Source organism: Malus sylvestris, chromosome 13, assembly GCF_916048215.2.
Source record: "Malus sylvestris chromosome 13, drMalSylv7.2, whole genome shotgun sequence".
Classification (NCBI taxonomy): domain Eukaryota; kingdom Viridiplantae; phylum Streptophyta; class Magnoliopsida; order Rosales; family Rosaceae; genus Malus; species Malus sylvestris.
In genome coordinates this window covers 28325085-28341267 of record NC_062272.1, presented here as the reverse complement: position 1 = coordinate 28341267, position 16183 = coordinate 28325085, and the positions used below count along the sequence as shown (strand labels likewise).

At 38.7% G+C, this 16183-nt stretch overlaps 2 long non-coding RNA genes across 7 annotated transcripts in view; one reads left to right on the top strand and one right to left on the bottom strand.

Annotated features, from left to right (window-relative positions):
• LOC126596185 (uncharacterized) overlaps window positions 1-16183 on the top strand; it is an 87841-nt gene that overhangs the window by 10078 nt on the left and 61580 nt on the right. For 2 of the 6 annotated variants that reach the window (XR_007613901.1, XR_007613900.1), the window contains 2 exons: window positions 221-279; window positions 1143-1269. The exons of 1 other annotated variant lie outside the window; for it this stretch is intronic. This is a non-coding gene — a long non-coding RNA (uncharacterized LOC126596185). Of the gene's footprint in view, window positions 1-220; window positions 979-1142; window positions 1270-16183 lie in introns of those variants that run through there. 3 more of the 6 variants (XR_007613898.1, XR_007613897.1, XR_007613899.1) reach the window with 2 other exon arrangements.
• The window catches only part of LOC126596188 (uncharacterized), a 99746-nt gene continuing 84544 nt past the window's right edge, over window positions 982-16183 (bottom strand). The window contains exon 2 of the long non-coding RNA XR_007613906.1: window positions 982-1219. This is a non-coding gene — a long non-coding RNA (uncharacterized LOC126596188). The remainder of the gene's footprint in view (window positions 1220-16183) is intronic.

Here is a 16183-nt window from a genome sequence, read left to right as displayed (position 1 = left end):
TTAACCGTCACTTAGTTTTGGAAATTGACGGAGATCCGACCGTTGGATGGTAGTGAAATTTTAGGATGTTATCCTAGAGATATATTGTGGACCTCTGGAAGTTATGGATTTAAAATCTGAGTGGCAGATCTTCCGGATCGATCAACGTAGTGACGTATTTTATATAAGTTATACATTCTATCGATATGAATTCTGAGGTTGGATTTGATTACTGTTCTAGGCGGCGATCGTCATGACGCCTTGGCGTATTGTGCTAGGGAGTTGTAGGGCGAACTCCAGGTGAGTGGGCAGTTTTGTTTTCCGTATACATATATACTTGCCGTTTCCCAGAAATTGAAAATGCATGAAATTATGCTTTTAATGAAAATGTATAAAAGTATATGAGATATATTAGTTGAAATGTCATGCATGAAAGTATATGAAAAGTATATAGAAATGTGAATCGAATTGCCATGCATGAAATGATATGAATTGAAATATGATGCATATGTATGAATTGGTGCAGCGGACGCACAGGTGAGTATCAGGTGAGTATTTAAATACTGTTATGATGATGTTGATATATATTGAGCTCAAATCCTGCACCATGGTTTAGTGCTTATAGTATTCACCGCATCGCACGCTCGCCTTGGATCCAAGTAGATGCTGGTCGCACAGTCCACGCGGAGTGGGTGCGACGGGCCAGTCGAAGAGTGTTAGTGAGATTTCGACTGGTGGGTGACCTTAGATTACGTGCACAGATGATTTATGAGAAAGCACTAGAGCGTAACTTGTGTGCAGAAGGCCGGACAGGTCACAGAGGTGACTCCGGTAGAGTGAGAGTGATAGATTTTGAGCTCTAGGTTCAACCGTACAGGCTATTAGAGGGCCTCCGGTTGATTACTTTCTTGCACCTGATATGATTATTGTTGATGCATCCATACTTAACTGTTGAATTAGACATGGCATGTCATGATTGATAAAGAGATAAAGTTGAGATAGTAAAAATGAAGTTTTGAGAATATATATGTATATTTATATTTTACATTTCTGGGAAAGTATACAAGTTTTACGGAGAGGGGTTACAACGTTTTGAGAAATGTTTGGATTTGGAAAAGAATTGTTTTACTGACCCACTCAATTTTGGTTTTGCGCCCCTCCAGGTTCAGGAATCACAAAGGTGTGGTGACTACGAGGAATTCGACGGTGTTCTGACAGATTGGACAAAATTAGGACTCACCTTCGGGTGTATCAACTTATAAATTGTATCTTAAAGCTTCCGTACTGTGCAAATGGTTATGTCACTCTCACGTGACGGCCAGCATGCCCTCCTTCGGGACGGGGTGTGTCAGTATATGTATGTATTGTATATTTAATATATATTATTGTATTATTATCCTATACAAATTAAAAATTTTAAGTTTTATTCATTTATTTATTTTTATAAGTATACTATAGGCAAAGAATGAGATTAAAAAATTATAACGCACATTAGAAATAAAAACATACATGTCGTCATGAATAGTATTTTGAAGGAAGTTCAAAATAAATAAAATTCATAATCATTAAGAAGTCTGAAAAATGTGAAATCATATATAAATGCTCGTGAATGCATCTTTTACGCTTAGAGGATGGTTAGATGGTCGTTTAGATTTTAAAAACCCTCCAAATCTTATGAATAATATTTTTTTATTTGAGTGCAAAATTAATAAAATTAATAATACTTATTGTGACAGCCCGTCCCGAAAAATAATCTATTTTTATCTTTGATTGCGTGGAATGACGATTATACCCTTGAGTGTTGAGTTGTGTGTGTGTAAATGGGCTATGGATTTGGACCAATCCATTTTCTTCCTAAGTATTTGGACCCAATTAGAACTTAGGTTTATGTTGTTTTTGTTTGGTAGTCCACACTGGACCACACACACACCCTCACTCTTCCATTGACTCTCTCTCTCTCTCTTCTCTCTCGGATTTCCTCCATTGTCCGTACAACTTGTACGGTCAACTCGTGAAACTATCCTTTCAGGCACAGATCGAGGTTACAAACGCCATCATCACCTTGCTTGTAACCCTACAAACTCATGCATACTTTTGGTTGGATGTGAGGACGTCGGGAACTCGAGAACCCAGAAGCTTCGAGGAGGTGCAAGGTTCACTCGATGTGATCGCGAGTGTTTCTTAAAATTTTTAAGCTTTTTGGAGGTCTTAAATCGTCTTCACGAAGCGTACAGAGGAGTTTTGGAAGGTTTTGGACGTCAAAACACTCAAGTTCGTCGAGTTGCAGGGGTGCCCAGACTATCGAGATTTTTCCGGTGAGATTCCATTGGTTTTAGGTCCAAAAAGTGGTAAGGATGTGTTCTTCTCATCCTAAGCTTCAAATTGGTGCAAATTTTATGAATTTTGGTTGAGAAATGGATGAGTTATTAAGGTTTGAAGTTTTCCAGAATCGGGCGATAGCAGCTGTAGCTGCGCCAGACTCCGGTGAACCAACGAAGAAGGAGGAGAATATTCCGTCAAAGTTGATGAAATATGCTAACAGCTTCAAGTGAGACGTATCCAGAGGAATAGCGCAGTCAAGCGAGACTTGGGGGCTACGACCCTTCCACATATCAATGAGTGGGCTTTTAGTTTTCAGTATATATATATATACACTTGGTATTTTTCTCAGAAAGCTTAATTAAATGGTTTTATATTTTGAAATGACATGTCAAATGCTCTCTATGTTTGATTATGCATTAGTATGGTTATATATATTGTTGCTTGGCGCTGCGGATGCTCAGGTAAACTTCAGGTGAGTATATTAATGGTAGTGATGGTAGTGAGTAATTGTGTTGAGATGCATATAGAGATTGTTATCCTGCACCTCGGTGTTAGTGCTCCGCTAGAGGGCATGGCCTAGCTTGAAGGAATATTTTGTGAAAACATGTTCATTTAAGCAACAACAATAAGCATGCAATTAACAATTAAAGGCGGAATCATGCTTGCATGCACTTAAAAACAAAACATTAACCAAGAAATTCAAAGCCTAGTAGATTGGTGAACCATTAATCAACTCAAAACAAAGTGAGTTGAGATTTATACCTTTGTAGATTCCTCTTTGCATAGCAAAGGCTAATCACCCAAAGAGAGGGCCTTCATTCCTTGCATCTTAAATCTATGGATTTGGATGGATGAAAAGGTTTCTCCAAGTTCCCAAAATTGAGAACCTCTAAGTCTCTTCACCAAGGTTAGATTGGAGAAGAAATGAGTGACCTTGGAGTAGTGGGATTGCTAGATGCACCCTCCAAGGGGCCGGCCTCTTTAGAGAGAAATGGAGAGACATGTTCTCTCCAATTTTCTCCAAAACAAACCCTTAATGAATTTTGGCTATAAAGTCATATTTATACCTTTATTCATTTGAGTGGCAAACTTGTAAATAAGTCCAAGTTCACTATCCTTAACCATATGGCCGGCCTTAGGGTGTTGTTTGGACTTTTGGGCTTTTGTGAATTAAGTTGTCATACAACTTAAGTCAATGGGCTTGACGTTCGAAGCCCATTGGGCCTAAACGTCCAAAACTATCCCGAGGTCTTTAACGAACTTATTCGTTTGATTAATTAACATATTAATTAATCCTTACCATAAATAATTAAACCATTTAATTATTCTTACTCATCTCCATTGTTTCTTCAATCTCCACCTTACACGGTGTACGATCCATTAGGTTCCTTTTAGCGAGGCAGTGGGCGATTCAAACTCTTTCAAATCGATTGTGAATTGAAACTTACTTTCAATTCTCCCTTTAGTGATTATACACGTTTAGGGCTTCCACAAACCATGAGTGACACCTAGCAGCATATCATGGTTACCCAAGCTAATCAGAAGAGGTGGAGAACCTATTCAGTTTAGGATTACAAATGCAATACGGTGTTTCTCTAATCTAATACTCTTGACCACATTGTTTGGTTTGATAGTTTATTTATTCATGTCTACTATCCAATGTGATTCGTGTGCTTATATGATTACCTTGAATGTGATTTAGAACGACATTTCTAAATCTCATTCATACTCTGGCCAGAGATTCTAAATCATATCATAGAGTATTCTCCCTCAAACAATTTGAAGGTTAGAGATCCCTTGTTGCGCATTCACTTGCCTCCATGGCTAAGTGGCTTAACCCCAACGATGTCGTGGACACTCCAATGGAATGACGTTTGACATAATCAAAGATCAAGGACTTAACCACAAGACAACGATGATGCCTCAGGTCAAAGGACTACTTTGCATTATCCCAACCATGAGTTCTCATGTGACATGAATATGAGAACTCTCCGTTGATCGTGTTCAGTGAACTCATTCTCTATTGAGCACCTACGTACTTGTCTTGATGTCACACACACCAATGACTCGAGACTAGTCACTCTCCCTGAGATAAGACACAGTACGTACTGATCTTAACGGACTGTTAATGCCCAATTGGCAATCCTATGATCAGGAACATTTAGGATGTGTTTACGAAAGAATGGTCTCATGAATCTAACTTCATTAGATCGCATTCTCCCAATCACATATTCCTTGGACTTTATCGTTTAAGCATATAACATTTATATGAGACGGCTCAAACAATAATTTTTGCCCTTTATATTAAACTAGATTAGTTTAACATGTGAAATGTCCGTAAAGTATCATCATATGATTGCCTTTAGGGCAAATTTTCAGCATAGCTTTCACGTGATCCTTCACCTCCTGCACCACATGCTCACATTGGATCCAAGATAGGTGCCAGCCTGTCGTACATACCACACTAGGTGGTTTTGACTCATAGGTGACTTGCAATACTTCACACAGCCTTCATGTGATCGTAGCACTTGAGCGTATTTATTTACACCCAGCCTGTCATACAGACCACATTAAGTGGTTCCGACTCATGTGCAGGCTTTGATTGATGAGTTATGGACCTAGCCGTACAGGTCACTTTGGGTGACTCCGGCTGGCATTCTATTTCATATTGGTTTAATTCACCTGGCTTACTTATTTTTGTACTGAGATTTGACATGGTATATTTGTGGAATTGTTATTTCGAATATGGTTTTGTATAAACATGTATGTTATTTTCTGGGAATTATGCAGGTTTTACGGCGAGGGGTTACTACTTTTGATAAGTGAAATGGTTTTGAAAAGCTTTGTTTTTGTCCACTCACACTTTATGTTTTGCGCCCCTCCAAGTTTTAGGTAAGAGTGCTTGTTGGTGGCTTACGAGGATTTGACGGAGGTTCCGACAGATTATCACCAATGTAGGATCATCTTTGGTATTGTATAATTAGTATTTGTCCTACTGGACTACACTTAGGATACCTACGCTCTGGTTATGTGTAGTCACACTTATTCTCATCTTTCACCTTATCTTATCTAGTGTTTTAGTTAGTTGGTTTTTATTTATTCTACTTTCTTTATATCGTTATTCTTCCGCATTGCACACATGGCTACATCACCCTCACGTGACGGCCAGCATGCCTCGATTTAGGTCGGGGTGTGTCAGTTTGGTATCAGAGCCTAGGTTTTGCAGTCCTGCATATCTTGTGAATGTTCTAATTATCTTGGTGTCTTCTGTCAGAACTATGTCGCCTCGTAAAGAGCCACGTCCTTCAGTTGAGTCTAGTTTTCTTGATATTGCTCAGTTAGGGAAAGCTATAGCTAATGTTATTCAGCCTTCATTTCATCCTCCCCAAAGGACTTCTCTGGAGACTGTGTATAATCTGAAGTTGAATCATTTCATGGGTAATGAAGGGTCTGAATGAGTAGAGAAATGGTTTAATGATGCGAAAATTAACTTAACACACAAATTTAACCCTCTTTTGACAACTGCAGTATAAGTATAAGTAGGGATCGTTCTGGACCGGGGATTAGGAGGGCTTGCTAATAACCTCTAAACTGACTCAAAAACATAAAACTAAACTTAAAAATACTTAACAAGACTCACAAGACTCAAAGCAAACTTAAAATACTCAAAATAGCTTAAAACAACTAAATAAACTTAAACTAGACACTAGGAATGACTTTGGACGAAAATTGACTTTTACTTGAATCAAAACATTTAAAAACACAGATTAAAACAGATTCTAACTAATTAGACACACTAAAGTAAAGGGGGATTGAGTTTTGGATGAAGTTGAAACAAACAAACAAGTATGAAAAACTAGACAGATTGTAAAACAAATTCGAGAAATAAGATGATGGATGGGATAGCTAGAGGCTTTTTCTCCACACATGACACGTATGCAAATAACTCGATTTCCAGTTACTACTTCATTGAATTATGAATGACAATGCTCCAAATTAACCGTGACATCACAAGTTAACTCTCAGATTTTCCTTGTTTTATTGGATTGGATGACATCATTCGACAACCCAAAACATTCTTCAAAAGTTCCCTACATGACATCATAATAGAGATACAATCAAAGATCATTATGTTTAATGAAAATCATAAGCATTGACAAAGCACTTGCAACTATGACATCATGTCACTCATGCTAGGAATTGAACTTAACGCGATCGTTTGTAAGCGACCTCCACTACTTATGAATATAAGTTTGTAACGATTATGTGAAACTTTCTTATATTCTAGCATCGGATTTATGCATGCCAATTAAGTGTCGACCCTTAATCAACAAATATAAATAAGTTATCAATCAAATAGTTAAGCCAATTGCATTCACGATTCAAGAGTTCATAACTGGAATTTATCAAATTATATTGCAATAAACATAGTCATGGCTTTGAAATCACGCCTAGCCAAGAGGGGTTTAGCCACTCATATTTACAACAAAACGAAAGGAAATGAATTTAAACATTAGAAACAAAAGAAAGAAAACACCTAAACGCTCCAATGATCCAAGTTGGACAGCAAGCGCGTCCAAGCACTTTCCTTCCCTTCCTTTGCTACGGCACAAGGTGTTGGTGAGTATTTGAAGGTTTGTTTGTATGGAAGAATGGATGTGAAGATGAATGGATGTGTTTAGATGAAGATTGTGTTGAAATGGGAGTGAATGATCTAACCAGTATGAACTAAATTTATGTTACACACACTTCCTTTTATAGAGGAAGTGCATGGCAATGGAGGGGAACATGGAGTAGTGTAGCAATTGAGTGCAATGATGCATGAAATCTGAAATGATGGAGGGAACAAGGAATGGTGTAGCAATTGAGTGCAATGATTCAATGTAATGATGCATGAATCTGAAATGATGGAGGGAACAAGGAATGGTGTAGCAATTGAGTGCAATGAGTGGTGTTTGAAATGATTCAAAGGTGAAAGTGAAGTGATGATGCAAAACATGGGGGTAAAATGGAGTGGTTTTGCAGCTAGGGAACATGAATGATTGTGCACATGGTAGAGAAAGGAAAAGGAGGTGGAATGATGCAACAAATGAGTCCATGGAGGGAACATGGATGATGATGCACAACATAGGAATCCAAAGGGAGTGCAATGGTGGTGCACGGGAATGATGGAAAGGTGAATGGTGGAGTGACACCCCTTTGTAGCTAAGCTCTTTGTTCTTTTTACATTAATTCTTCTTTCTCTTTAACACATTCCTAGCCTCTTTAGTCTTCAATTTCATCTATCCACCTTGCTCCATGCTTGTGCTGTTCATTCTGAGCCCAAAACTGATCCAAAATGCACCAAAATGCATCTTATTGCTTCATAAGGCCTATGGGCCTATAAACACACGAAAATACCTTAAAATACATAATTAACTAAGAAATAACAACATAAATGCATGAGAACAAGCTAACTTAGTCGCATAAGTATGCTCCTATCAAATTCCCCCACACTTAGCTTTTGCTAGTCCTCGAGCAAAACAAAACAAATGAAAAAACAAAACACAACCTAGACCTTCCAACATTTGCCAGGGATTTTTAATGAAACATGACATGTTAAAAATCATCATTCCCACAGATTTTGATCATCTTTACACTTGAGCACATACTTAATCACAGTCACCACTTACTAGTTCACAATTAACCAATTAAAACGATGTTTTGAATGTAGCAACATGCTTTAGAGAATTTGCTCAATTTCTTACAAGATACTCTCTATTTTCACACACATTTTCTAACTACACACCCTACACTAGTATATGTGAGAAGATTAATGTAAACAGGAAAGACTAGGACTCACATATGTTATAACAAAGAAAGGAATTTTCTGGAGTTATTAAGCATGTTTAGATATGATCTCATGAATGGAATGCTACTACTTAGATGCGAGAACCAGTGACACCATATGCTCATACCAATTCCGAACTCCACAAATTGAAACACACAACACTCAAGATTGAAGTCAAGGGTTGTAATAGGGCGTGTGGGTAATGGCTAATAAAGAAAGGATAGGAATAACAACATTCTTAAAGTGATAGCAAGCAAAGCAATGAAATAGACACTTGGAATTCACTTTAGAATGTAGAATCAACTTTTAAATACAAATGGAAGATTCATGCAACATTTAGGGCCGAATTCAATGTTTTGGACCCTTTTTTAACAAACTTTTTTCTTTTCTACCCGTGCCTTATTAAGGACTTTGGAACCCACACACACACAAGAATCACTTCCCCCACACTTGCTTTATGCAATACATTGATAAAAAAGGAGTTCATTTTAAGTCATGCTTTACTATGCTTCAAGAACAAGGGTATGGATGGTCCTAAAACTAGGCTAGGTAAGGATAGTGTGGATTAATAAAGAACATAGGCTTAACAAGGCTCAATGGGGTTAAACTTAAACACATAATGAAATAGAGGCACGGCAATTTGGCTTTGGTGGTCACTACACAACTTCATCTTGAATATGTGTTATGCAAATCAATAGCATGCTTTGAATGAAATAGGCATGAGTTCTAGCATTTGGAACTAAATGATGAAACGCCTTCTAAGTAGCAACCAAGCAAAGAATAATGAGATCATGCAACGACTTTAGAAAACAATGATGCATAGATTATTAACTCCCCAAATAAACATTTAGGCTCAAGTCTCACAAGGTTGTATCGTTCATTTGAGTTCCTTCCTTCAAGCATGTTTATAACTCTCTTTAACAGTCATGTAATTAAAAACCAAATCCTCATCATTGTGTTGGAAGGTATCCTAAGACACAAATAAACACACAAAAACAACTCTTTTTGGGTTTTTCAAAACAATTTTTCAAATTTTTATGAGATTTTCGGATTTTTATGTCAAAACACACTAAAACATTCCAAAACAGCTTAAAAACACTTAAAAACAGGAAGGAACAACAATAGAAGTAATGGGTGATAAACTTTTTCAAATTTCATGCAAAACAATGGTTACCCCCCCCCCACACTTAAATCAACCATTGTCCTCAATGTTTCAAGCATAAACTCACACAAAAACAAGCAAACAAACAAACAACGAATAAACATGACAAGTATAGCAAAGTAAAAACCAGACAGAGTAGAGTTTAAGAACGCAAATCTGGTTTTGGAGATAAATAATCTTGTTGACTTTCCACAACTTTGATCTCAAACTGGTTTGGAATTTTGAGTGAGGAATATCAGAGTTCCTTGGTTTCAAATCAGACTCCTTATGTTGGGTTGATTTGATTGTGCAGTCTGCATTCTTCTTTGCTTGTTTCTTCTGCACGGTAAGCAAGCACAAGGTAGAGGTGATGGTCTGTTTCTTTCTTCAATCTTTCCAAATGCCGACCATTTGCTTTCTTTCTCCTTGTCCCTAGCTGAGGATGAATTAGCACATTGTCTCCACTTGCTTCGAGGTATCATTTTCACTTCCCTTATCTGTTCCCCAGGCAGATGTGGTAGACGAAGAGGAAGCATAAGATGTTGAAGATGAGTACTCGAGAGTAAGGCTACGTAAGCAATCAGGAAGGGGTTCCAGGCAGTCGGTTCCAGATCGGAAGATTGATACCAAGTACTGGCTGATTGCTCTCTTTCTCCTTATCCCGCAGATGAAAACAACGACAAGAAGAAGGACAGGGAGAAAGCATGATATGAGATACTCTTACTTTCAATCTTCATGATATGAAATACTTTTGCTTTGGATGAGTTGTTTACAGAGGTACCCCAAGGAATAAGGAACACTGAGTGACTCGAGAGGCTTCGTTGGGAAGGCATTCTCGGAGCTGAAGAAAGGTTATGTATGTCTACCTTGCAATGAAGGGTGAAGGTTGACATTTATAGGAATTAATAACCGATACTATTCTTTCACTCTTGTCGGCAACCGTTGGATGATTTAACAGTAAACTTCACGTGTCTTCTACTTCACAAGAAATCTTTGACAGGTTGCCTGTAATTTCCGTAAGGCTGAGTGTGCATGTGACAGGCGCTGACACGTCTGGAAAAGCAAGTGCCTCTTCGATATGGAATCGGCGCTTCGACAAACTGCTCGTGATTTCCGCAAAGCTGAGTGTGCATGTGACAGATGCTGACACATCTGGAAAAGCAGATGCCTCTTTGAGTTCTGAGCTCCGTCGAGTGCAGAGGTTGCATGTGACAAGTGCGGACAAATCTGGAAAAGAAGACTGGAGCATGGTTTCTGAGCAAGCCCAGCTTTTGAGAAAGCTAGCGCCTCTTCGATTTTTGAATTGGCCTCTTCGATTTCTGAGCTCACCTCTTCGATCTCTGAAATCTCGACGAGTGCTGATTTTTATAGAGGCGCGCAGTTCGTTTCAAAGCGCACTTGAATTTCTGCCTGTAGAAACTCCCTTCTTGCACTTCTAAGATCCTGATTTGTCCGACCTCTTCTTTCTTCAACACCTTTGAAAATGTCTTGCCCCTCCGACCGTCGTTTTGACATGAACCTTGGTGAAGAGGCATCTATGCCTTCTCTAGACAACATATGGCACCCATCCTTCATATCCCCTACTAGTTCTCTTACCGTTGGGGATTCGGTGATGAAAAATGATATGTCTGCTGCGGTGGTGGCCCGGAACCTTGTCACTCCTAAAAATAATAGACTACTTTCTAAACGATCTGATGAGTTGGCTGTTAAGGATTCTCTGGTTCTCAGTGTGCAGTGTGCAGGTTCTGTGTCCAATATGGCCCAACATCTATTTGCTCAAACCCGTCAAGTTGAATCATTGGTGGCTGAAGTGATGAGTCTCAAACATGAGATTAGAAGGCTCAAGTAGAGAATAAACAGTTGCACAGGCTTGCACATAACTATGCTACAAACATGAAGAGGAAGATTGACCAGATGCAGGAATCTGATGGTCAGATTTTACTTGATCATCCGAGGTTTGTGGGTTTGTTCCAACAGCATTTACCTTCGTCTTCTGGGGCTGTACCACTTAATGAAGCTCCAAATGATCAACCTCCGATGCCTCCTCCTTATGGGGCTCTGCCGACTGCTGAGGCTCCGCCGAGTACTGAGACTTCTCCTAAGCAGCCTTTGTGAAGGCTTCCTCTTGTATTTTCTGCTTAATGTTCTTTTTTTTTTCATGAAAATGAATGTAAAAATACCTTGCATATCTGTCAATGTTTCAAAAATAAACCCACACCAAAAACAATTAAACAAGCAACAAATAAAAATGACAATCATGGCAAAATAAAACTGCAGAAAATGGAAGGTTTTTAGAAATGCAAAATTGATTGTAGAGCGATTCAAAGATCTTCCTTTTTTTTTAATACATGGGTTGCCTCCTAAGAAGCGCTTGCTTTAACGTCTTCTAGCCGGACGAAACTTCCATTTAAGCTTGAATAGGGCCCACGGCATGAAGGGGTATGTCCTTTACGGCATGCTCCTCAAAATACTCATAGATTGGCTCTATGAATGGAAGGGGATAGTAATCCTTCCTGATTGGGGCATTGAGCATCCTTAAGTCAATGTAATCATTCCCACCAGGTTGGATTCGATTGGGGACCTGCACCATACAAGGTAACAACCTATTAGTTGAAATGGGAATCGAAATTGGAATAGGTGGTTTACCAATGTGTTGCAATGAAGTGACAGCACTGTAAACAGATTTTCCAAATGTGCTTTCAGCCAGATTATGCATTTGGAGGTTAGTGGTGTGTTCTTTGTGCTCCACTCCAATTTCCTCTTTGTTGGTGGTTGGAAATTCATCCTTCTTGGTTGGTGTTGAAGGTTCTTGTCCTATGTTTTCAACTACATCAATGGCAAAACAAGAATGAACATCAGTAAGATTCACATTAGATTCAGGAATTTTAAAGTGAATCATATCACCACCAAATGCTATTGTTAATGCTCCCTTGGCCACGTCAATCTTAGTTTGAGCTGTTTTAATGAAAGGTCATCCAAGTAAGATTGATGGTGGTGGAGAGTGGGCTGCATCCTCCATGTCAAGCACATAGAAATCTGCAGGAAAATTCAAATGGTCTACCTGCACCAAAACATCCTCCAAAACTCCTTTCGGGTAGGCATTAGATTGATTGGCTAGTTGAATAACAACAACATCATGTTTAAGCTTTTCTAGATTCATAGATGCATAAACAGAATATGACATGACATTAATTGATGCACCTAGATCTAGCATAGCATGTTCAAACCTCGTATTTCCAATAACACAAGGGATAGTGAAACTATCTGGATCTTTGCATTTGGGTGCCAACTTCCTTTGCAACATTGTAGAGATATTCTCATTCACATGTACCACCTCTTTCTCCCGAATCCGGTTCCTTGTTGTGCAAAGCTTCTTTAAAAACTTAGCGTACTTCGAGATTTGTTTGATGGCATCTAAGAGTGGAATATTAACTTGTACTTTTCTGAATGTTTCAAGGATGTCTTTTTCACTTTCTTCATTCTGTGTTTGCATGAATCTGCAAGGGAAACGTGCATTTGGTGGAATAACGTTAGAATTAACCGAATTGGAACCTTTCTTATCTGTGGTGGATAGATTGGATGGATTAGGGAGTGTAGGAGTGCACGACAAGGTTGTTTCCTTCCTTGCCGTGGGTGTGTGTTGGACATCCTCCTCTTGTTGCAGCTTCTCGTCCTCCGTTTGGGCAGATTTTGATGGTTGGGGGTCTGTTCCAACTTCTTTTCCACTTCTCAAGGTAATGGCCTTTACGGATTCAAATCCTCCCCTTGGATTCACAACGGTTGTGCTAGGCAGTTTGCCTTGCTCTTTGATTTGCCCCATGAACTCTGCCATTTGGCCCATTTGTTTCTTCAATTCATCACCTTCTTAGCTTGATTGAGCATTGTTTTATTTTGATTTTCCTGCCCTTGCACTAAAGAAGTTAGTAATTGAACAATTTGATCATTATCCATGGATGTACCTGAATTGGTTTAGGTAGATTTTGGTTGAACTTGAGTGGGTACATATGGCCTTTGATACATCCCAGGGGGTTGTTGCCGAAATCCTCCTTGTTGGGCAGATTGTTGTGGTTCTCTCTACTTGAAATTTGGATGATCTCTCCACCCTGGATTGTAAGTGTTGGAATAGGGGTCATTATGTTGCTGATTGTGGCCTTGAAAATCCACGGTATTGGTAGATTCCCCCCCTCCATTCTCGATCAATTGAGGGCACTTATCCTTGAGATGTCCTTGCATTGAGCACACGCCACAAGCAGCTATACTTTGTACCTTTGGTATTTCAACCACCCGCGAAAAAAGAGTAGTAAGATTAGCCATTTGATTTTGAAGTTCGGAAATAACACTTACCTCATTAACATGTTGCTGCCGTGGGATGTCCCTTTGATCAATGCCTTCATATTGTTGAGCATTCAACGCACAGTGAGCAATTAAGGTCATGGCAGCCATGGGTGTTTTGTCCACCAAAGCTCCTCCTGCTGAGGCATCTAGCATCTGACGTTGTATTGGTAGAAGTCCTTCGTAGAAATATTGAAGAAGAAGCTCCTCCTTCATTTGATGTTGTGGACATGAAGCAACAAGGGTTTTAAAATGTTCATAGTAAGTGGGAAAGGATTCACCTTGGTTTTGCTGAATGCCACTAATCCTTTTGCGTAGTAGAATGACTCGAGAAGTTGGGAAAAACTTCTCCAAAAATGCCCGTTTCATACTCTCCCATGATGTGATATTTCCGGGGGCTAGTTCATACAACCAATCTTTAGCCTTTTCCAAAAGAGAAAAGGGAAAAGCCTTCATTTTCAGAATGCTCCCATCAACATTCACAGGGTTCATGCTCGAACAAACAACCTTGAACTCCTTCAAATGTTTATTAGGATCTTCCATGGACAACCCATGGAACTTAGGAATATGGTGCAATAAACTGGACTTTAATTCTAACTCATCGGTCTTTCCTTGGGCAGCCACAGGGTATTGAATGCAAAGTGGTGCAGCATTGTCAAATCCCGAAGCAGAAAGCTCATTGATTGTTCGATTGTCCGCTGCCATGTCTTGTACTTCTTCAAAAATCTGAGCCGGTTGAGGTGGTTGGGGTTCTTGTTGATTCCTTGCTCGTCTCAAAGTTCGTTCAAAATCGTTGTCAAAGTCAAGGATGTACTTATGAACAGGTTGAGAACTTCGAGTCATAAACCACCTAAAACAAGAAAACAAGTAAAGTCATCAACTAGGAACAAAAACACATGAAAATAAATAAAAAGAAATAACAAGGGATTAGCAAAGTTGCTAATCCCCAGCAACGGTGCCAAAAACTTGATGTGAAAATTAACTTAACACACAAATTTAACCCTCTTTTGACAACTGTAGTATAAGTATAAGTAGGGATCGTTCTGGACCGGGGATTAGGAGGGCTTGCTAATAACCTTTAAACTGACTCAAAAACATAAAACTAAACTTAAAAATACTTAACAAGACTCACAAGACTCAAAGCAAACTTAAAATACTCAAAACAGCTTAAAACAACTAAATAAACTTAAACTAGACATTGGGAATGACTTTGGACGAAAATTGACTTTTACTTGAATCAAAACATTTAAAAACACAAATTAAAACAGATTCTGACTAATTAGACACACTAAAGTAAGGGGGATTGAGTTTTGGACGAAGTTGAAACAAACAAACAAGTATGAAAAACTAGACAAATTGTAAAACAAATTTGAGAAATAAGATGATGGATGGGATAGCTAGAGGCTTTTTCTCCACACATGACATGTATGCAAATAACTCGATTTCTAGTTACTACTTCATTGAATTATGAATGACAATGCTCCAAATTAACCGGGACATCACTAGTTAACTCTCAGATTTTCCTTGTTTTATTGGATTGGATGACATCATTCGACAACCCAAAACATTCTTCAAAATTTCCCTACATGACATCATAATAGAGATGCACTTGCAACTATGACATCATGTCACTCATGCTAGGATTTGAACTTAACGTGATCGTTTATAAGCGACCTCCACTACTTATGAATATAAGTTTGTAACGATTATGTGAAACTTTCTTATATTCTAGCATTGGATTTATGCATGCCAATTAAGTGTCGACCCTTAATCAACAAATATAAATAAGTTATCAATCAAATAGTTAAGCCAATTGCATTCATGATTCAAGAGTTCATAACTGGAATTTATCAAATTATATTGCAATAAACATAGTCATGGCTTTGAAATCACCCCTAGCCAAGCGGGGTTTAGCCACTCATATTTACAACAAAACGAAAGGAAATGAATTTAAACATTAGAAACAAAAGAAAGAAAACACCTAAATGCTCCAACGATCCAAGTTGGACAGCAAGCGTGTCCAAGCACTTTCCTTCCCTTCCTTTACTACAGCACAAGGTTTTGGTGAGTGTTTGAAGGTTTGTTTGTGTGAAGGAATGGATGTGAAGATGAATGGATGTGTTTGGATGAAGATTGTGTTGAAATGGGAGTGAATGATCTACCCAGTATGAACTAAATTTATGTTACACACTCTTCCTTTTATAGAGGAAGTGCGTGGCAATGGAGGGGAACATGGAGTGGTGTAGCAATTGAGTGCAATGATGCATGAAATCTTAAATGATGGAGGGAACAAGGAATGGTGTAGCAATTGAGTGCAATGATTCAATGTAATGATGCATAAATCTGAAATGATGGAGGGAACAAGGAATGGTGTAGCAATTGAGTGCAATGATTCAATGTAATGATGCATGAATCTGAAATGATGGAGGGAACAAGGAATGGTGTAGTAATTGAGTGCAATGAGTGGTGTTTGAAATGATTCAAAGGTGAAAGTGAAGTGATGATGCAAAGCATGGGGGTAAAATGGAGTGGTGTTACAGCTAGGGAACATGAATGATTGTGCACATGGTAGAGAAAGG